Source organism: Larimichthys crocea, chromosome I, assembly GCF_000972845.2.
Source record: "Larimichthys crocea isolate SSNF chromosome I, L_crocea_2.0, whole genome shotgun sequence".
In the NCBI taxonomy this organism is placed as follows: domain Eukaryota; kingdom Metazoa; phylum Chordata; class Actinopteri; family Sciaenidae; genus Larimichthys; species Larimichthys crocea.
In genome coordinates, this window is record NC_040011.1 from 6,230,667 (window position 1) to 6,252,751 (window position 22,085).

The 22,085-nt window shown below is 40.5% G+C and overlaps 1 protein-coding gene across 1 annotated transcript in view; it reads left to right on the top strand.

Annotated features, from left to right (window-relative positions):
- The window catches only part of adarb1b (adenosine deaminase RNA specific B1b), a 110,221-nt gene that overhangs the window by 35,568 nt on the left and 52,568 nt on the right, over positions 1-22,085 (top strand). Inside the window, exon 2 of the mRNA XM_010739894.3 lies at positions 4,432-4,508. The gene's annotated coding sequence lies outside the window, so the exon portion shown is untranslated. The remainder of the gene's footprint in view (positions 1-4,431; positions 4,509-22,085) is intronic.

The window sequence follows — 22,085 nt, forward strand, 5'->3', positions numbered from 1 at the left end:
CAATAGATAAAAGAAGAGTCAAACTCATTTTAGGCCATGGGCCACATGTGCCAGACCAGTAAAACGATATAAATAACAACACCTCTGAAGTACCTTCCAAAAAAGTTCATTAATAAGCCATTCATTAATAAAACAGATGATGAACAACCTGAGAGTCCCTCTGAAAAATGAATGGAATTTGTCTCAGTTTTTCCACATTCATAAAAACAGACTGCTGTTTCTTCAAATCTGCCAACAATTCATTTATCTTCTGTGTTCTCAGTTGTCTCACAAGTTCTTGTATTTTTTTCCCATGGCGATTATGAGACTGCTAGTGGCGCTGAATAATATATTAATTGAGGACTGAAAAGTGCTGTGAACACACCAGACACACACTGGCTTCCCAGTTAACTCGGTGAAGAAATAGTAACTAGTCCATTTTACTTGAAAATATCAACACTTTGTGCCAACTTCTCTCCTTTTTGACATTTTCCACCATTACCTCCTACATGAACAGTAAACAACATTTGATATTATCATGTCATGTTATTGTGCAATTTTTACACTTTGCAAAGACATCCAGTGGGCCAGATTTGATCCTTTGATAGGCCGGTTCTGGCCATATGTTTTGACACCCACATATTAAAAGGGTCAACAATCAGTCAGTTGTCAGGAGCACTCAGAGGTCACTGAAAGAGGTGATGTAAAATGAAAAGATGTTTTCCTTTTTCCGACTGTGTTACTGAGCTACCAAGTGAATTGTGGAGCGCAGGGGTAAACAGAAAAACAGCCTTCAATTACAATGAATGATGAATGACAGTGTGTTGGGAAAGCGTCCAGTGTTTTGAAGAACAGATGAAGAATCGGAGATGAATTTGGCTTTACAGAACCAATACAGATCAGTTAGAAATACCATGGATAGTCCTGCAGAAATACTTATTGTGTCACAAGCTTTTCTTGCAATTTGTCTATTGGTAGGAGATGAAGCTTTCTCTTTCTGGAACATCTACTGAGATCAAGGCCGAAGCTGGAAGCTTGCCTCTGTTTCTTCACTAATGCTCTTGATGTTCATATTTCTATGTCTCTCAGCAACTTTGTAAAAAGGGTGAAAATACTTTCAAATGTTACTGGATACATATTAATGAGATGTGGAGAATACTTCAGGGACAACATTTCATCTTCTCTCACTGAATTGTGCTGTCAAAACAACAGGAGTGTGAGGTGCAACATTGACTGCATTTTTCATCAGTCTGGTGTGCAAACCTTCTTCTGTAAACATTAAATAAGGAGGTCCCCGTAAGATCATGTCGCACTGTTTTAATCTCTAAATCAAAAGAGATGAGAGAGGTCTAAATCTGAACTTAGAGTGCAGATGATTTAAGGATGTATAATGAACTCCACTGTGTTCTTATCGGTAGCAGCAGCATCTCTCCTGAGACAGAAATGCAGATCATTGAACGCTGTTTCGGGTTTCTGCCTCTGGGACATTTAATGTCAAAAATGCGAGTGAACTTTTTCCCCCCTCTCCAGAAACAGGGTTAATTGCGCTGTGTTAAAAGTTTGGATTGGCTTAGGGCAGACTCCATTAACAACAGTCGGCACTTTGAAAAAGGTTTTGTCTTCAGCTTTTTCACAAATGAAGAAGCGACTAGACGGGCACCGCTCATTCAAGAATCCGCAACCTAAGCATTTCATTCTTGCTTCATTACCATTAAATTGCATACCGATTGTATCATGATTGACATCTGCCACCGTGTTTAACTGTTCACATGGAACTGCAGCGGTAGTTGCTAAGAATGCAGAGTGTGTGCAAAAACTCACTGAATCAGGAGCTGTATTCAACGAGATCTGCAGCTGCTAAAGATTTTGTAGCAGACTTTGCATCACAGTGAAAACGACTGTCAGGATGAACCACATAATGCAGACTCTTTGCTACTGCTGGGGTAAGCGAGAGTCATCTCTGGGATAAAAGTCATTCCCCTGAGTGTTATAAAGAGATTACACTTTGTTAGAGGCTTGTGTTTCACTACAGACATCCTCATAGTTTCAGAGCAAGCAACCTTCAACCTCTGCTGTCACCACCAGCCCTCCTATTCTTTTTCCCTGCTCTTGATAGCTAGCGGAAGAGGCAAGACTAAATCCCCATCGCTTGATAGTAGTTATGGCTGCATGTTCTTAAATTGACTGACTCAAATTCATTACTGCTAAATTAGCAGCAGTGCCCTTAGAGACTAGGCTGCATAAATGCCAGCATAGCCCGTCCATCTCTCCTTTTGCATTACAAGACAAAAGAGAGAAAGCCATAGCAACTCACAGATGACTTCTGTAACAAATCCTACACTAAACACCCAAACTCCTTGTTAAATCAGTATATAGATAATCCAGTTTCAGTGCTGACTTCCTGTGTTTTGCATCATATGACTGTAAAATTATGATAAAGTGGTTAGTAAATGTAACTAGAAAATTTCTAAAGAAATTTTGAGTGTGCCTGACTCTGGCCCCGTCACCCCATACATTATTACTGACACTGCTCAGCAAATTCAGTACTAGAAAATTCCCGCACACCTCAAATCGTCATAACATATAGTGTGCGCTTTCAGGCACACTCAACAAGACTATGTCAATTATTCTACTTATTTTCGGTAATATGGAAGCAGTGTCCTTCCAAGGCCTTTTATGTTAAAAAGTCAATTTTACCCTGGTACTTGTGCACCAGATACAGCTTTAACATCCATTTCCAATAACCACTTATCTGAGCCGATGCCAGCTAATATTGGGCGAGAGGTGGGGGGACACCCTGAACAGGTTGCCAGTTCATCACAGACACATAAAGACAACAACTCACATTCACACCTACGGGCAATTTAGAATCACCAACCAAACCTGTACGTCTTTGGACGATGGTAGGAAGCCAGTGTACCCACGGAGACGTATGGAGAACATTCAAACTCTGCACAGAAAGACCCCAGCACCAGGAACCTTCTTAGTGTGAGGCGACAGTGCTAACCGCTGCACCATCGTGCTTCCCTGGTTTAGCTTAGACATGTTACTTTAAATTTGAACAGCAGAAGTCAAGAGTCATGTATAGTGAATAGTGTCAGAAGGCACGACATGAAGCTACTGAGTTACGCAGTTGGTATGGAAACAGCACTGACCTTCAGTATTTAGATGTTTAGGTCTTGCCTAATATAACCTGAGCTGTGTGCACCGTATGCTTAAATAAATAAAAAAAGACTAATATGCTTTTGTTGCATGGCAAAATATGTAAATTGAGGGTAACTTTATGAAGGTGATTCCTGTACAAGAAATCCTTGTGGCAGCTCAGAGGGGTGTAGAGCACCTTGGTGGATGTCTTGAATACAGATGATGGACACACACACACACACACACACACACACACACACACACACTGTATATTATATCCGCAGGACATCAGGACATTTGCGGATGTGGTAGATGGAATGTCTCTTTATTTCCATCCAAGTTGCCCATATGCCCAACAGATACCATATGGTCTGCAACACTCACCCCACAGCCTTTTTGAGTTTACGCTCAAAAAATCAAATTTGTCGAGCAGCATCATGAAGTTTTATTCTGAGATTTTCAGCATACATTTTAATCCTGATATGCAATCTTCCATATGTTCATGTGTGTTACCTGGTATCAACATTACATGTGCTTCTGATGCAACTGTTATGATGCCTGAACTTGTATATTTAGCTATTTTCTCCGTTTGCCACTGTTGAAGGGCAGTGGTTGGTTCGTTGGGCAGTGTGAGACAAGGAACTTGATTTTAATTTATGAAGCCTGTGACTCAGGATCAGTCCATGCGAAATATTGCCAGTGTCACCTCCATGTTTTGTTTTCAAGATAGCCCTCTGACCTTTTAGCCTGTGACGGTGGAATCACTGTCACTACTGTGATTGGACAGTGGGGCAGCATCTGCTCGCTTCTCCTACACCTCCGTGGATGTCTGAGCTGTTGACTGCCACTTTTGTTTTAAGTGCTGTTTTGTTGTGGTTGGTGCCAGTTAGAGTCAAGTTGCTCAGGGCAGGGTCAGGAGGGTGTTGACCGGCGGTTTATTCTTATATCGTGGTGATCTGTGACGTCCTTCCAACTGCCTGCAGAGATTTGTGGCCTTGTTTTTTTTTTACCTTTTTTTTTTCAGTGCTGCTTTGGGTTGAATGTGCGGCTCCTCAAAAAAGTCATGGCAGATCCTTTCTAAGAAACAATACATTATGTGCATCACACATTTCAGCACTACTGTTAAAAGCAGGGTGTCCCTATTGATTGGTTAGAGAATCATTCTAAACCAGACACTCATTAATTTGTTATAATATTTGTAATATGTGAAATCCAATAACCTCCAAAGTCAACTATACTGTATAAACTAGTCCAGAGTATAGATGCACATCCCACATATATTCATGATCCACTGTCTTTTTCCTGCAGGCGCCGTGTGTGGCATTTGTGGACTGCAAAGGATTGGCAAAAAGGCGCTGCTTTCCCCTTGACTACTCAGCGGAACGGTGAGTTCAGAACTGTGATGTTTCTGGCATATGGCTGGCACTCATACACAATGCCGACTGACAGGTGCAACAGTGGGATTCCCAGATGACCAACGTTTCAGAGAAACCCTAAGGTGGACGTATTTCTGGGAGTACAAAAAAAAACACACGCAAGAGGTTTTTGTGTGGCATTTTTGCAGATACACTCCTATTCCCGGTTATCCTCTTTAATCAACAGAATCTAGTCACGACATTGATATCTTATGTGCAAAACAAATTCATGTCCAAGTTGCAATGTGCTGACTACGTGACTCTTTTAACCATGGAGTCACTCCAGTGACTGATGTGTCAAATGAGAAGTAACGTTACCCATCATTCAGAAATGAAGAGGGTTCATATTCTGTGCGTCTGGGTTCATTAACAGTGTTGTAAGTTATACATACACCTGATGCCATCTCACATCAACCCTCGGTTCACCTTTTACATCCAAGTTAATATATTCAGTTTTTGCTCTCTTCCTTTTGTTCCCTCAGGACGTTGAGGAGTACAATTCATATCTCTGCTCCAGCGTGGCTATTTTTAGAATGGCTCAAATATCAGGGGATCCTCGACTCTTCCACCATCTCTTTTTGTCTCTCTTTGCCTGTCTCTTCCACTTACCCTCACTCGATTGAATCTCAAAACCCTTTGCTCTGTTGTGTAAGGATAATCAATTATAGGCCAGGGAAATACATTTATGTACAGCACAATGCAGTGTGTCCCTTCATGTTGTGATGACTCATGAAGATCGGTTTACTCATCCCGGAGAGTACTACTCAGCCTTGTGAAAATGGTTGTTTAATATCTTCTGAGGCTCGAGAGGAGTCTGAAAACAATATGCTTGATGATGTCATAGTTATGTCGTCAGGTTTGGGCTTGAGACTTTACATTTTTAACTAAAAGCGTTTGTTGCAATCTGTGATTGTGGGGTGGTAGTTTATCGGGGCGGGAGGATATATAACAAACAATGCTTTAGAGTTGCATTATGGGAAGTGTAGTGACTAAAAGTCAGGATATCTTTGCTTCTTCTGAATCTATTTTGACCTTGTTTTTTTTGTTTTTATTTTGTCTTTCATGAGTCTTGACTTTCTGAAGTCATGGCAATACTCATTCCAACGTACTCTTTTTTTGGATGACTGTCTATTTTTTGTGGTATGGAGCGGTTATTGTTCATACAAAGCCATGGGCAGTTCAGACACTGCTGCTGTTACTGACTAGAGGAGACATTTACCGCCATGCTTGCACTCCTCTTAAATAGTCTCCATTTTCCTGCTGTGTGCTAGGGGGGAAGAACTGTCAGGTATAGAAGGAGGTCCGTGTTGAGAAGATGCTGATCATCACATCTTACTACATGGGGGCTGTGCCCAGTGGCACTCAAGTGATGGCACCATGTTGTCTTTGTCAGGACTTTTTTTTTCCCTCCCAGATTAAAGGTGGAGAACAAATACAGAAGGGCATAAAACAATGTCGTCAGCGCTGACTGTCTCTGTGTCATGCTGGCTTCCTCATCCTCCAGACACTCTCTAACCACAGACAGTATGACCAGCATTTGCTGCTGTATCAGCCCCACACACACATACAGTATTTCGCATCTGGTGATGTAAGTACATATTTGTTTGCTTATGTCAAACAGCAAACAGCCCTTTGCACGCAGACGTGCGGCCCAAAGCTGCTGTTAATTTAAATTAGTCGTAATGCTGAATTTTTAGCCAATGTCCTGTTCTCTCTCTCTCTCTCTGTGCGTGTAGACATTTGTGTGTGTGTTTATGGCAGCAACATTCCTGTGTGCGGGTAGAAATACAACCTGTGGCGTCCTGCCCTCCTGCTTCCACCTCACCTCCATTATTGTAATGAATATTTAGCGCAGTGTTGGCAAGGTTGCCAACACACATCCAGCTGCCATATTGCAGCAGGATAGTAGAGTAAATGGGCATTTGACAAGCTTGTGGCCCTCCAGTTGTATATTTTTATTCAGTTCAGTTAGTTGCTGATGCTCGTAATGTTTTAAATTAGTTTTTGCGATTTTTGTTGCAAGGCCAGAGCATAATAAAGAATTTAGGTTGGGGAGAGTTTTTGCAAAACTGCTGTTATGAATTTCTAATCCCTCGACAATTTCTGTGGTACTTCATAAATACATAAAGTACATTTTGCTTAGTGTCAGTGTTGCAGGTTACATTGATGGCTCTAAAAATGCGCAATAAGAACACCTTATTTAATCTTTTATTTTCTTGTTGCTGCTACAAAGGTGTCTGCCTCTGACGATTTAATCTTCATACCACCAGCAGGAACTAGGCCAGCAATTTTTCATCTGTGTCATGAGCACCACAGTATGTTTGTGCATCTAAGCAGTACATCAGTGAAATGAAATGGGAACTGCTGGAAGGGTGACCTTTGGTCCTACAGCTGGGACCAATTCAGGATTGTGTGTTGCGGTCTTTACAAAAAAGACCTGCATTACGTATAAATCTGAAAGGTCTGTTAGGTGGCTGGGTCAGAATCACGATTTCAGTTTTATCTCTTTGTGTTTTTCCTCTGTGAAGACACACACATTGAGACAGGGAAACACATGCAAACACACATGTGTAACTACAGATGTTACAAATCTATCAAGATGGTTTTATGCTAAATCAACAGCAACCAAGGGCGTTGCTAAAATTTCAGGTTAATGTCTCTCAATTCAAGCATTTAAGCCAAGGGGGGTTTAAAACACTGCACCAGACAAATTCTTAGCTTATATATTTAATGCCTCAGCTAACCCTTTGGACAGTAATGTGGAGATTCTGTTGAAACTTTAAAAGCAAACCTGCTGGGCTGACCCACATTAGTGATGGACCATTAAAAGTGCTCCCCACATTACTGAAACCTTTATTGAGTTCCAGCAGCCTCAAATGATTATAGGAATTAAATTATTTTATGTAACCAATGATATTGTCTTCTGCTTCATAAGTTTTTAAATATTTGCCAAATAAATAATTAAAGTACCTGCGATTAATGTTCCACACCAGGGGTTTTCAGTGTCAGGACACTGTGGGCTCCTCTCAGACAAAATCGAGCTTGTTTTGAGACATTTTGGCTAATTGGCACCATTAAATGTGTGCTGAATTAGCAATTAACAGTTCCTGTTTGCAATGTACTCATGGATGGACAACTATCGCTAGATTACTTTGAAACCAAACAAAAGGAGTGTCTCTTTTTCTGTGATATATAAGTAGGTTCATGCATGTTTATTTGTCATGGATATCAGACATAATACGTTGCATGAGTGAGTTATGACTCTGAGAAGGAGTAGGGTATCTTATTTCCTTTGGCTCACAACTGTCCTCCTCGTCTCTTCATTTGAAAACCTGTCGTACAACAGTCCAAAGGGGCTGTGACCCATCCGGCATTGGCTATACGTAACAGATGGTCATGTGCTTTTAAGTTCACAAATTACAAACAGAAAGCAAGTGTGGTCTCCATTGTTCAGCTAGCACATAAAATTAATCGACTTTGGAAAATCTCCCCAGGAGTCCAAGCGTAGCCGACAAGGTTAGAAGAAAGTGGGAGATGTTTTTACATGTTGGGCTGATTCCCTTCCACAGAGCAGCTTGTGAGGTGTGCATTAGTAGATTAAAATGATATTTGATCACCAAAAATCCAGGAAAATAAAAGGAACATTTAAAGACTCAAAGTCCTTGCGGCCTTAATTTGGCTTTTGTTCAAAAGTTCTGTTTAACATATCCACTTTTCTCACATTTTCATCCTCATAAATCATTTCCCCCTAATGTTGCTTTTGGAAAGCAGCTGATTTTGACCCTTTCCTGTTGAGCAGGAGTCATGTGGTCTAATATGAAAATCCACACCAGCTTCTAAAATATCCTAAAATAATCCTTGCTTTATGTTTTAATAGAATCATGTTACTGTATTTTGGCTCCTCTGTCTTCAGATGCTTGAGCACTGTATGTTCTGTATGGTCCAGGAGCAAAAGTCCTTCACAGCACTGTATTACACTGATGTATTTCTACTTGAAGAATCTATCTGGAGAGTACCTGCGTTCTTTCACACTCGGCACCCACACTCACACTGATCTGTTTCTTATTTTCTCTCAGAGTTCTTTGTTATCTTCGCTTGCTGTCGTACAAAGGTACACTATACATGCACACTGGTTTCCATCCATGCCTGTGATCAGACAGGAGATGGATGGATGCAGTATCAAAGACCCCATTTGTTTTGGAAGCTGGAAGTAGAAGTGGTGAACAGATGTGAAAACAATGTAGTCACAGAGGCGAAGCCGTAACAGAGGCTGCTATCACTGATAGGGTAGATTCGACCCAGCAGAGTCAGTCTGCTTACTGTCTCAGTGACATCTGTTTTACACTGTACAAAGTGCAGATGGGACTTGCTGCATCAGGACCAGTGATTAAACTTCATATTACTCAAATGGCAGGGTTTTGTTTACGTATCTTTACTGTAACATCACTACTGTTTATGTCTTGGGTAAAATTATGCAGGTGTTACTATTTGGTGCTGACAGCCTGTGTACATAGTCTGCATTAGTATGATTATACATATGTATGTGACAAGCAGCGTGTCTATTAGTGCCTGATGTACTGTATAACCGATCCTGGATATCTGAGGCCCAAACCAACACCACGACTTAAACCAGACACAGCAGGCCTGTTCAAATTTCTGCACATGCTGAAGTAAAGAACAATTCACCCCTGTTTATTTAGATAGTATAGATCCTCAGCTGGTGAGAATGCTGAAGTTTTGTCTGAGACATGTGGCTTTAGCTTCAGTCTTCAGACAGCTGAAGACAGACTAAAAATACTTGACTGGGACATCCCTCATACAGTTAGAGTTTTTGTTCTCTATCAGGTGTAGTCTTGAACTTGAACATTCACATATCAGCTTTCAACAGAACATGTTGCTGCCAATTAACACCAGCTTGGAAAGATGATTACCCACATGAGCACAGATAAAACAGTAGAGTGCAACTTGTGGAAGCACCACACATTAATGTTCACACATCTTCATTAGTTATCCATCATTGTAAGCCCACACTTACATTCATTCATTCAGTCTCTGATTAGACAAGCAGCATAGAAAGAATAAAATGTCTGAATATGCCTGAAATACAGTCTTTTTATTTTTAAATCACTCAGGACACCAGTTATTAAAACAAATAAAAACGTTTCCAGTGGACGGTGAACACATTTCACACAACGCCCAGTCAAACATACATACATTTTTCACTGTAATCACTTTGCATAGCAGAAAAATGAATGAACTACAATATTAAAAATGCATTATTATTGGTCTTTGTTTGAAGATAGGTTTAGATGTACCTTTAATGATCCCCATAGAAGAGATTCACAGGGTGAATAAAGTCCAAAAATGCAATAAAAAAATAATATAATACAACTATCAAATACAGTACGATCAGGTTGGTAACATAACGTGCAATATCTGTGACAGTTTAACTGGGAGTAGGGCATAGTTTGAGTCTCAGTCAGTCAAGGTAGGAGGTACATGATCATTGTTAGGAAACATGAGGACCAGCTGTGTGTAAGGAAATACTGATCGTCCAGAAGTGACCATTAAAAAAAATACAGGCACTGTTTTCTGTATCTCATGAAAGCAAACTGATTAACCTGCGACTGTGTCAGACCTGTTTATAATATCTTATATGATATGTTTGAACAACTTAAGAATTTGAGTCCTGTTTGCAATGTTCTCATGGATGGACAACTATCGCTGGATTACTTTGATACCAAAGAAAAGCACTGTCTTTTTTTCATCAGGTTCATGGACATCAGACATAATGGTCCTTGGAAAAAGTAAGCTGCATTGAATTGTGTTATGACTCTGAGAAGGAGTATGATTTTTCACACAACCTTCGCCTCACGCAGTATCTTTACCTCAAAACTCTCCTTCTCTCCTTCCTGCCTTATTGTTTGAAAACCTTTATACCAGACCAAAGGGGCTCTGACCCTTCTGGCATTGACTAGATGTAACAGATGGTCATATGTGATTTAGTTTTCAAAGTGCAAACAGAAAGCAAGTGTGGTCTCCATTGTTCAGCTAGCACACTATGTACTCAAGTAAAGGCACCTTTGGCTGAAAGAGTTTTCTTTGACTGTTCATTTAAGTGAAGACTGGACAGAAGTATAAGTTTTTCATCAGCACTGTGGTACTGTAGGTAGCCAACCAATACCAATCTAGCAATATGCAGCAAACATTGTTAAATTAATAAAAGCAATTTTGTATTCACAATGGCCTCCAGACAACAGAGATAGCTTTATTTACACACATACTTTCCTCCACTAATCTGCCACCATAGTCAAATCAGATTGTTTTGGTCTAAATCAATTTTCCTTACAACCTCATCGCTTTTGCCAACATTACCCAAACCCCCTGTAAAGCGTAGCAGGACAAAAAGGCTGTGATTTGATCTTCCTCACCTTGATCAGATTACACACTGGAATTAGTATAATTACAGCTGTTACTGATTAATGGGCAAGCTATAATTAGCACACTGGATATAGGGAGACTGTAAGTGTGTGCGTACAGTATTTGTTAATACGCACACACTTACACATGTTCACGTGTAAGTGTTTTGCAGCAATAGAGAAGAAGTAGTTGAATTGGTTTTAAAGTGGCTCAGGCCTAAACAATAATAACAGTTAACTCATTATCGCCCAAATCATCAGAGATTCAGTGTAACTATCAGAAGAAAATGAGCTAGGAAACCCAGCTTCAAGACACTGAAATGTTACTCTCTTACTAACTTTCCTCAAATTATGTTTCATGCCTACATGTACCTACTGAATCAGTCTCCATTAATTACAATCAGCTGTCCACATGGAGGATGCCGTCTCGGGCATAGCTTGTTCTTGTACCTCAATTAAACTTCTATAGACAATACCCAATACCCAAAGGCTATTGAATGTGCTATTTTGGTCTCTGGGATCAGTTGGCAAAAAACTACCAGATGATCTGAGAGGTTCATATGGTCAAAACACAATCTGATATGTAATTGATGTAGCAAACTACATCACTGTGATCGAGTCTAATGTAATACCAGAGAATGTTTCTCTCTGTGTTTCAAATGTATAATAAACAGCGATTGAATGGCAGGAGTAATACATAAAGAGGCATCATACTACAAAAAGAGCAGTAGGTCATCTAATCAATTTGTGCTCACTTTTTTTAAGGGTCAAGGTACTTGGTGAGCACTCTCCTCACTCTCTTACCCTCTCCCTCATTACAGTCAGTGAGGTAGTTGTTACACTCTGTAGGAGGCTGTGTGTCACCCTGTATTGTTCCAAACACGGACTGTTCATCTACAGTCTCTTTACTGACAGAAATTGTGGCATGACGGCATAAATGACATGGGGCCGGTCATCCACGTTAATGTCCACAAGCCTTCTTAGTGCAGCAAATCTGGCCTTTCGGCGACAAAAAGCTCCTGAGGTACTGAGCCACCATTTGAGTACTCCTTCTTCAAGTAAGGCAGCAGAGGGTAGGCAGGGTCACCAAGAAGAAAAACTGGTATTGCCTCCTCGTCATCCACATTGTGTTTTTTTTAGAGCAGGAATCTTGCCAGTCTTCAGGTACATGTTTACCTTGGAGGCAGCAAACACCCGTGCTTCGTGCACACTTCCAGGCCACTTTATGACAACGTCCATGACTCTGTATTTGTAATCACAGATGGCTTGCACATTAAGGGAATGCTTTACTTTGCGGTTAATGTAAGCCGTAGAGTTGGTGGATGGCTGCTTAATGTCGATATAGGTGCCATCGACTGCTTGCCATGAGCATGGTGGAATCCTGAAACCAGGTCCACTGCTTCGGGCTCCATAAAAGGAAGCTTAATTTCTTTGGGCCCAGTTGGATGGAGATGGCTTTACATGTCTGCCTAACAATAACAGAAACAACCTGTAAATGCGTTAGCTGTTCTCTGTAGCCTCCCCTCATCCCCTAAGTAGTACAGGGTTATTGTAACTCGTTTCAATGGATCGATCTGTGCCCTCATATTCGTTCGATATACTTCGATATATGGACGGAGTTCTTCGGTCAGAGCAACGAGAGACACTCTGGACATGCGGAAATTCTCCCTCTGCTCATTATCCACAACCACGCCAGTAACAAATTTATCCCACCAATTGCTAGTTTGTCCAGGTCTTGTCCAAAACTTTCTCCTGGTGGCCTTTCTGGTTACTTCGCGAGGTAGACCCAAGAGCGTATGGCGAATATTGTTCTCCATGTTCTTTTGTTGTTCCTCGCAGTAATATAGAAGCAGAAGGTTTTGTTGTAACAGCCGTAATAGACTGAGTAGTTTCTGTAGTACAAGCACAAGCCTGTAGTCCGCCATTGTTGTTGTTATGGCGCGTCTAGCTGCGGTGGCTGAGGTTAAAGCTTAGAGAGTGGGGCTTATACGTCATTGTTTCTGAAAAAAATCTGCATTCCAGGCTATCCAGCGTTTTAGGCCACGTTCAGACAGGGACAGGCAAACCGGCAACCAGTGGTGGGGGGGTGGGGGGAGCTGGTAATGGCCAATGTGTCTCTACCAAAGCTCTCTCTCTCTCTCTCTCTCTCTCTCTCTCTCTCTCTCTCTTTGCGAGTCGGACTCAGATTTAGATACTGGTACATGAAATAAACAAAGTGAGAACACACACACAGGTACATTATCAGAGTTTAGTCTGTGAATCCACCTAGTCTCTGCTTCAGAGACATTTCAGGCTGTCTGTGGAGGTTTGGCCAATCTGAGTTTCTGATTGGCGGCCGGAGCGTGACGTGGGGCTCCTTTTTCCCAAAAGTTGAATCTTGCTCAACTTCTCTCCCGCACGCAGGCGACGTTTTTTGCCGAAACAATAAAGTATTTATGCGGATTGGACAAAAACGTACTCGTGCGGACAGGCCCAGAGATAGGTAAATGTGTCCATCATCTACATAATAACAAATGTTGATTTTAAATATCACACCTATAGAAGCAATAATACTAATAAATACTTATAAATGCATATAAACATTAAGGCAAATACACAGAATATAAAGCAGAAATAAAACTGTCCCCAACAAATATCAATAGTATAATGCAATAAAACTAATCGTCAGACAAATTTGTCTAAAATTGACTTGCATATTAAAAACCTACTATATCCTTTCTATGTAAATTAGTCATACAGAAATGCATGATATTGAGACTGTTTAGGGTTTGGATGTACTAATTGTGACTGATGTGATGGGACAGTATTATACACGTGCACAGCATGTACCAGTACATAATTCCACTCTGCACTGTTTCTTTTTCCATTTCACCGTTTTGCCAAGCATCTGCTTTATTGTTGGTTGTTTGATGGATTGAGGCTTGGCAGTTTGATGACATGCTCATCCTTGTAGCAGTTTGTAAATGATTGATTCTGAGATGGCAATAAGTATTTCCATTCCTGCGTGCCACTGTCTGCATGCAAATCTTACACATGGAGTCATCAAGATTTGCTGAGGCTGTCACAAACCAACTTTCTTTCTTTTTCCAAACGGCAGCAGTTGCATTCTCGGGAGTGACCAACTTTAGAAAATGCAAGTGGACAAGTCACCCACAAACCCCTGAAATATAAATTATGATCTAATTGGCCTTTACAAAGCATTTTGCAGCCACAGATGATGACACATTCTGAGATTTCCACTCAGTTGAATCACTGAGCACCCCCTGCCTCACTGCCGGGAGCAGTCAATACAAACAAGATGGAGTTAACTCTCAGAGTAGCAGAGGAGGGGGAGAAGGGGAGCAATAAGAGATTGAACTTCAGGATTTCAAATATTAATTGTGATGGAGTGTATATCAGACATTGTGCATGCATTTTCAACAAGCTTAGCTTCACCTACTGCCACACAGCGAACCTCTCAGTCAGTGAGTGAGGATGGCCAAGCAGAATGGAAGAGAAGGCAAATGGACTGGATGGTTAAAACAGATTATGCAGATGCTATAACTACCTCGGTGGCAGGGATCAAGTGCTAAACCCTATCTTATTTCAATTTCTCTGTCGTGAACCCACAGGAGCTGTTTTTAAAAATTCAAATTAGATTTCAAATTTGAATTATTAGACAGCTAAACATCAAATACACTGAAAAGTTGAAACAAGCTATTTTAAGCCATAGAGGGGTCATAGCTAACAATTTTCTTCTTGTTTCAGATAATGTTATGTTTACATAATAAGTTTGCTAACTATTTTCCACCATACTGGTCATATCAGACAAAGTAATCCTGTAGCTTTTTCAGATTTGGCCACCTTTAATTTAGATTGGCAGAGAACACCCCAACCTAACACCATGGCAGATTGCTCTCCATAGGTGATGTTGAAACATACAGTGCCTCAAACCACATGATTCACTGCCCACCCTGTCTCTCGGACACAGAAACACACTACTTGCTACTACTGCTTGTGTTGGAAAACAGATTATCCAATCTAATGTATCCTGTCACATTTATTTAACTTTATATCTTAAATAATAGTTGAAGCTTAAAAATGTTTCTCAAGCGCTTAAAATCAAGAAGGCCTTGTGACCCCCCTAGGTTGGTGTTTGTGGTGTCCCTTGAAAATTTGTTACAAACTAAAACAGAACCTAGATATATTATGGGTGAGAAAACCTTTTGAAAAATCTACAGATCCATCTGTGGTCATTTCTAAACATTATCTTGTTGTTTCAGTAGTCTGTGTTACACATATACGCTTGTGTGTGTATTTTATTGGATCCATCCAGTGACTAACATTTGTGGTTAGTAGTGCTGTTGGTTTCTCCCTGCAGCAGTGGCCACTTTTAACATGACTTTGTCATGGCACGAGTTTGCTGAAATGAGTGAAATACCTTTGCGAGATCGACATACTACAGCACACATATTTCCAAATGCTCTAGCTGGTTGGCTGACTGAAGTCAGAGCCCTGCTACTTGGACCAGACGGTTACCCATAAATTCTTCATAGCAAAGTTCATTATTTTAGGATTAATGTGGAGTGTTGTATTGATGGTGGTGGCATATTTTATTTTTGATTGCTGTTACCATAGTAAGTAAACTTGTACCCAGGTATACATATATATCTATTCACTGATTAGTGGGGTTATGATACCAAAGAAATTTGTACTTGTGCAACATTGCAGTGCACACAACACTGCAGCTCTTTGACAGTGTGACCATGTTGGTGTTAAGCATCGTGCTGTTCACATGTTCTGCCATAGCGAGTTTTCTTCAAGCCTGTGAAGTTCGCTGATAAAATTAGCACAGCAAATTATCACTGATGAATCAGTCATTAACAGCTTCGTACATGTTGGCAGGAATCGGATTGTTGTGGGTTGCTTTGCTTGCTCAGGTCTTCTATTTACAGGAAAGCAACTGCTGTAAACAAAGAAAATATATGTGTGAAATTTCAGTTTGTTTTCACGATGAACAGAAGGCGCTCTGTGTGGTCATGATTATTTTACACAGCTTTCAGCCTCAAGCTTGCTGCATTTGCTACAAGAAATATTAAGATGTTTATAAAAGCTTGACATGTAATCAGGTCAGTGGTGTCTCAGGTGAATGTTTGTGCTGTCTGTACGATGACCGACGAGAAGTATGTAATAGTTTACACCACTAAGTCACTCTCCATCAACTATTTATCTGATTTTGGTCAAACTGGATCATGGAGAAAATGTTTTCTGCTTTCCCTGTGATGTCCCCAGACTGCTCCACATCATCTCTTCTGTTGGGCTTGCTCTGAACTCTAGCTGCTGTTAGCTAACGCTACCTCAGTTTGTTAGCCGGGCTGCGCGGACTGTGAGCTCAGAGCACTAGTAAGTGTTTGTACCACAGCAGTTTTGGACAGGAGATTTTCCGGCCCAGGTCTCAGAGAAATGCTGACTGGGAGGGGAGCCGGTGTTGTGCCAGAACCAGAGCTGGGCACACAGACAATGTAACTGTGCTCAGCAGCCTCTATGAAGATAATGACAGAGGCAAAAAGACCAAAGACAATGTTGACAGAGAAAGTTAAGAAGAGAAAAGAAGAGTGTGACCGAGCAAGAGTAAATCTGGGACTGATTTTGGTGACTTTTCATAGTGGGACCTTTGTCAAAAAAAAAAGGCTGAAAGACAGACACCGGGCTGGACTTTTTGCTGTTAGACTAGTAAGTAATATTAGCTGGCTGCTATGTCTTGTGTTGTTACACTTATCTGATGTTTGGCTGGCAAAGCTGCAGACTCGCTAATTTTATATTCCTAAGTAATATAATCATAACAAATACAGTACAACTGTCCGTATTTACATCAGTAGTATTACACTCTAAAACTGGGGGCTCCAAATTGCAAAAATACCAATTTGTACGCAGTGTTTCTTTAAGAAACCACAGCCAGCTTTACTATTATGGTTTCTCTTAGTGTTGTGTTTTGTTTCCATGGAGAGAGGAGTGTCATTCTCAAAGTGTTGTGGCATAAAGATTTTGACAGGATTTCAGTAGCATGTTTGAGGCATGCTGCATGTACAATGCTTCACTGAAATGGAGGCAGAACAGTAACTATTTTGTTCTTCACAACAGCTCAGCTCACTTTGCTTGTTGTGGTTAGCATTCATATGAAACTACCTCCTGCAGTTTATTTGTTTGTGTCACTCCACACTTGCAGAGTCAGGCTTTATGTAGCTCTTACGGTTTCTTTAAAAATGCCTTTATCAGCCAATGTCATTGATTTTGCAGATTGGCTCAAGATGCCCCTATGAAAACATTACCACTTTTATCCACATTTCAATGTAAGGAGCAGATTGGCCTTCAGAGCTAACAAGATTTGTTTTCTTATCTAACTTTCTTTTTAAGCAAGAGAAACATTGTTCTGTTTTTATTTAGTAATAACAGACTGGCAGAGCATTCTGCTTTTCCTTGCCACTATATTTTCTTTTGGCTTACTTAAAGCATATGTACTGGACTCTATTAAATGTCGTGATGTAGTTGAATACCAAGACATTTGTGACTGCTCAGTCAATATATGAAAAATTCATGTCAGAGAATGACAAATGGCCTCTTCCTGAATGTTTCATGCAGGAAATGACAGACATTTGCTGGCATATTTTAGTGTACTTCTAAGCAGTCAGATGACATTATGCACCGTTGGTTGACTGTTGATTTAAACATGACTGTAATTACCCATAATACATAGCCCATATAACGGTGGAGTTGATCTTCTGTCTTGAGTTTGCAAAACACTGGGAAGGTTTTTTTGTGTTCCTCTTTTGTATAAGAGGATCACCTCTCTGCTCCCTCCAAACACTGGATATGATGCATCTTCTCCTCCTCACTCACATCCTTTGCATCTCCCCCAGGCCAGCGCTGGTGTGTTTTTGTCTGTGTATTGCTCCACGTTACATGGAGCGAACATCATTATCTTAGTGTCTTTTTGCGTAAAAGAGGAATGAATCAAGAGAGGTTGAAGACGAAAAAGTATGAACCTCCTGAATCAAGCTATTATTATCATGCTAAAAGCAGTGCTATGGATAGTTGCCGTCCTGCCCTGGGTGAACAGTAACACGAACTACAACAACAACAAAAAAAATCAGCCTTGGCAGCCCATGACCTCATTGTCTGTTCATGTCAAAAACGCTGCTGCCAATGGTCCGCTTGCTTCTGCCACTGACCACCTTTTAGATGATAGCTTGTCCCATGATGTCATTTCATTTTAACTCCAATACGCACTCCTCTTTCTCAGCTGTAATTACAAGCACCATTTATGTGTGGTGATATCAACAGTGTATCATGCACACTCCTCTGGCCTGAGTACATATATGCTACAAATCATACCATGTTCAGCTGGTCAGCACTTGAGCATTTTAACTACACTTTTCTTTCCCCTCTGTGCCTTTCTATTATGTCATAATTGCAGCATGAGTGTGACCCATTCCGATGTTAGGAAACTAGTTATATAAACATGGCCTTGAGCATTTTATCCCACCAGTGCCAGCCTGTGACTAACCCTACACAGCGTACAGGATGTACACATAGTGAAACATGGTGCAGTTTTCATTCAAAACTTGCGATATAGAGTGTGAGTTAATGAATGAGCGCACACCAAACACAACACAGCTTTCTTTTTTGCCTCAGTAAAGGTGAATCTGACCATCATGTAAAAACGTGACCCAAAAGGTCAAGGCGAGCTAAAAAAAGAAATATGTGTGTGTGTGTGTTTGTCAGAAGAGAACAGAACATTGTGTCATTGAAGTTCAATGACGGCAAATTTACCCACAATACTTTGTAACACATCAGAGAGCGTCTCTCCAGACTCCAAATTACCTCTCACATCTGCTGCTGCTCTGTGCCAGGAATACCACAACACCAAACACACACACACACCAAAAGACAAGAGACGGACTGTTGGAATTGATTAGACTGTCATAAGTGAAGTGATGATGTGCTTAAACAGAGATGATGGACAAAGTTTCTCTAACTGATTGTTCTGTCAATCCTGTTAATCTGGTTTGCATGCAAATTGGGCTAAAAGTTGAACATATTTTATGATGGAGAGACAAGATATTTGACAAATATACAGCATATTTTTACTCTATAGAAAACTCAGAAATACTTAATTGAAAGATTTAAAAATCAGTAACCAGAAGTCATGAAACATATGGTATGAGATACCAGGGCTAGGGCATCTCTGTCAAGTCAAATGTTATTTATAGAGCTCCTCAAAGAGCTCTCCCAGGATGGACAGACATGTGTTAGGTGTGGAGTGTATAGAACAAATTATTAATTAATCATATACAAATTCTGATGAGAGATTTTCGGATAGATGTATCAAAGCAGATCAGGAAGCAAAGGACGGAGCATAGGTGAGTCCAGGGGCTCACTTGGTGCTTGTAATGGCAACAGTTTGTATTTTGCTCTGAAGTTTCTAATGTGTTGTTTCCTGTCGGTGATGAAGCGTCCATGCCTGACAAAAGAATTTAGAGCAAATGTTGCGACTCCCCAGAGACACTCAGCTCAGATAAGAAAAGCGAACTTGTCCATTGCAGCTCTAATGTCGTTTCTAGGGTGCAATTTGCAAGTTTCAGAACATGCATGTTTATGCTGAGCACGCTCCACTACAGAAAAAATGATTGGTCGTGTTTCAGTGTGGATTCGTTGATTTTAAATATGAAGAGGTGGCTGTCTCCTTAAAATTCTACAAAAATTGCCTCGCAAATGTTCTATGAAAAAGGAAATGCATTGTTTGTTAGACTTTAAAGAGACACGGATACTTTACAGTGCTATTGGCTAACTTTGTTTTCATTTTCTCAATGTGGCATGTCTCCTGAAAATCTCTAGTAAAATACTGTTTATTTCTTGTCTTTAATATCAATGTTAGTAGTAGATCCTGTTTGAATGATCCAGTTGTACCTTTGATCTACTGCTTTCATAGTAAAGAAACGTAACCAAAAAAAACTCTGTAACTCTAGAAAGAACTCTGGATTATTTTTATTCACCTCTCTCTCGCTGGATCAACAAGGCACATAATTTTACATCCACATTTGCTCCTATAGTGCCATCTCCACTCTATCATGAGCCCTTTCTCATTGTCTTCACTGTTTATCTGCCCCATTATTATCTCTGTTTTGGTCTCTGTTTTACCTTGAATGACTCGGTAGGAAAATGACATTGAAACCCTCCTGAGTCAGCATGTTTGTATCACATTGAATCATTTGTCCTTAGGACACAGCAGCCGAAGGTGCCTTAGAGTTATTAATTAAAGAGCAAGACTGTTTTCTAGAAATACACCAAAACAATAAAAACATACTGTTAATGAGAGACACCACAGGCAAATTCACCTGAGATGAAATCAATAAGTAAAATAGAAGTATGCTTTAATAATAAAACTTAAATATTGTCTCTCAGCAGTTTTTTTAACTGCCCATTAGAGGTGCAGTACTGGCATAAATGTATTCAGTCCTTCCATCAGAGGCATGTTCGTTACCAAACTAAAATAGTAAGTCTTATGTAACCATGGCCTTTGCCTGGTAAAAGGAGATGTCAAATGCAGCGTAATGGCTTAAAATCTTTCTCAGAGTACAACCACAAAACAAACACAGAACAGAAAAGAGCAAAAAGGCTATTTTAGCTGGCAGTGGTCATGTTTATTTATAAAAAACAGTGTCCTCTAAGTAAGAGATAAAGACAGAATGACATTTTGAAGGGATGTTACATTATGTTTGATTCCAAGAACTTGTTCCGACTTTGAATCATTTGGATAATTGGATGGAGGGATGGCACAGTAGTTACATCACTTTGTCATTTTTTCCTTCCTGAAATTTAAGACAGTGATTCATTCGGACATTTTGTATTTTGTTAGTGATTCTGCAAAACTCCTCATTTGGAGGAGTTTTTTTTTTTTTCTTGTAGCCTCTTCTGTTCTTGGAAATCAGTTTTCAAACTCACAAATATTTGGATTTGCCAATGCTACAGGCAGTCAGAGATAAATAAATATATAAAATACGGACATGTAGACAGATAGCAAGCACCCAGTGTGCAAGTCAAACCAACTTTGTTTACTGGTCCATAGTAGGGCAAGCCTAAGGCAGCTATGGCCACATGGTGATCCCAGAAAGATGTTTCCACCATCTCATCCTATTGATACTGAGTCACTGCCTGCAGCCTGTGTGTGTGTTTTAACAGGGCTACATACTTCATCTTCTTTAAAGGCAGCCTTGTCTTTCTTTTAACATGTATTTATTAATGGACTTCACTTAGGATAAAATTACATAGACCCACACCCAATACACTCAGTTACGTACACTCAGAGCTGGTGCGGTGATAGTCTTTTGCGATGGCCACAGGGAGCAAAATATTCAATAATATAAGGCTTAAACACACAGTACTAAAAGAAAACCACCATGTTTGCGTTGGTCTTTGTCAGGCAGATAGAAGACGACTTTAAGAAAGAGAGGAAAAAACAAAGAGGGGAAAATGAATGATTTGGGTGAAGAGAGGCCTGACAGGCCCGTCCCTCAGTTCCCCCTCTGTGGTTTTCTGGCCTGGCACATTGACACCAACAACAGCGTGCCAGGAGGCTGTCACCTCTTTTTATTGCTTTCCTAAGACTATTCTTTCAACAGTGGGATTTTTGATTGCTTCTTATGCAAAAGCTTCAGTTCTTCTCTTTTTTGGTTTTGTTTCCTTGTTCTGCTCCTCATTAACTCAAGGGAACTGTCCAGTGCCCAAACAAGCAGTGTTGGGCAGATTTACTGGAGCATTTGGCAGGTTAAAGCTCTCACGAAAGGGAAAACAGAGTGCTATTTGCTTCTATAATTTTACATGTTTCCTGTAAAAACAGACTGATTGGGAGGGACTTGTTGCAGATATTGATTGACGTTTGCAGTAGCCAATAGTGCTTAGTGTGCATACAGCCGCACTGCTATGCATTCCAGGTAGCGATATAGTCTAGTCTTGGCGTCTACCTTCCAGTGAAGACAGCCAGACCTGGGACTGGACAATAACCAAAAACAGGGGTGGCTAGTCTGACAGAGAATACAGTAGCCTCCTGATGTGGTTTTTCTTGTCAGGTTTGGCTGCTGGCATCCTGAGG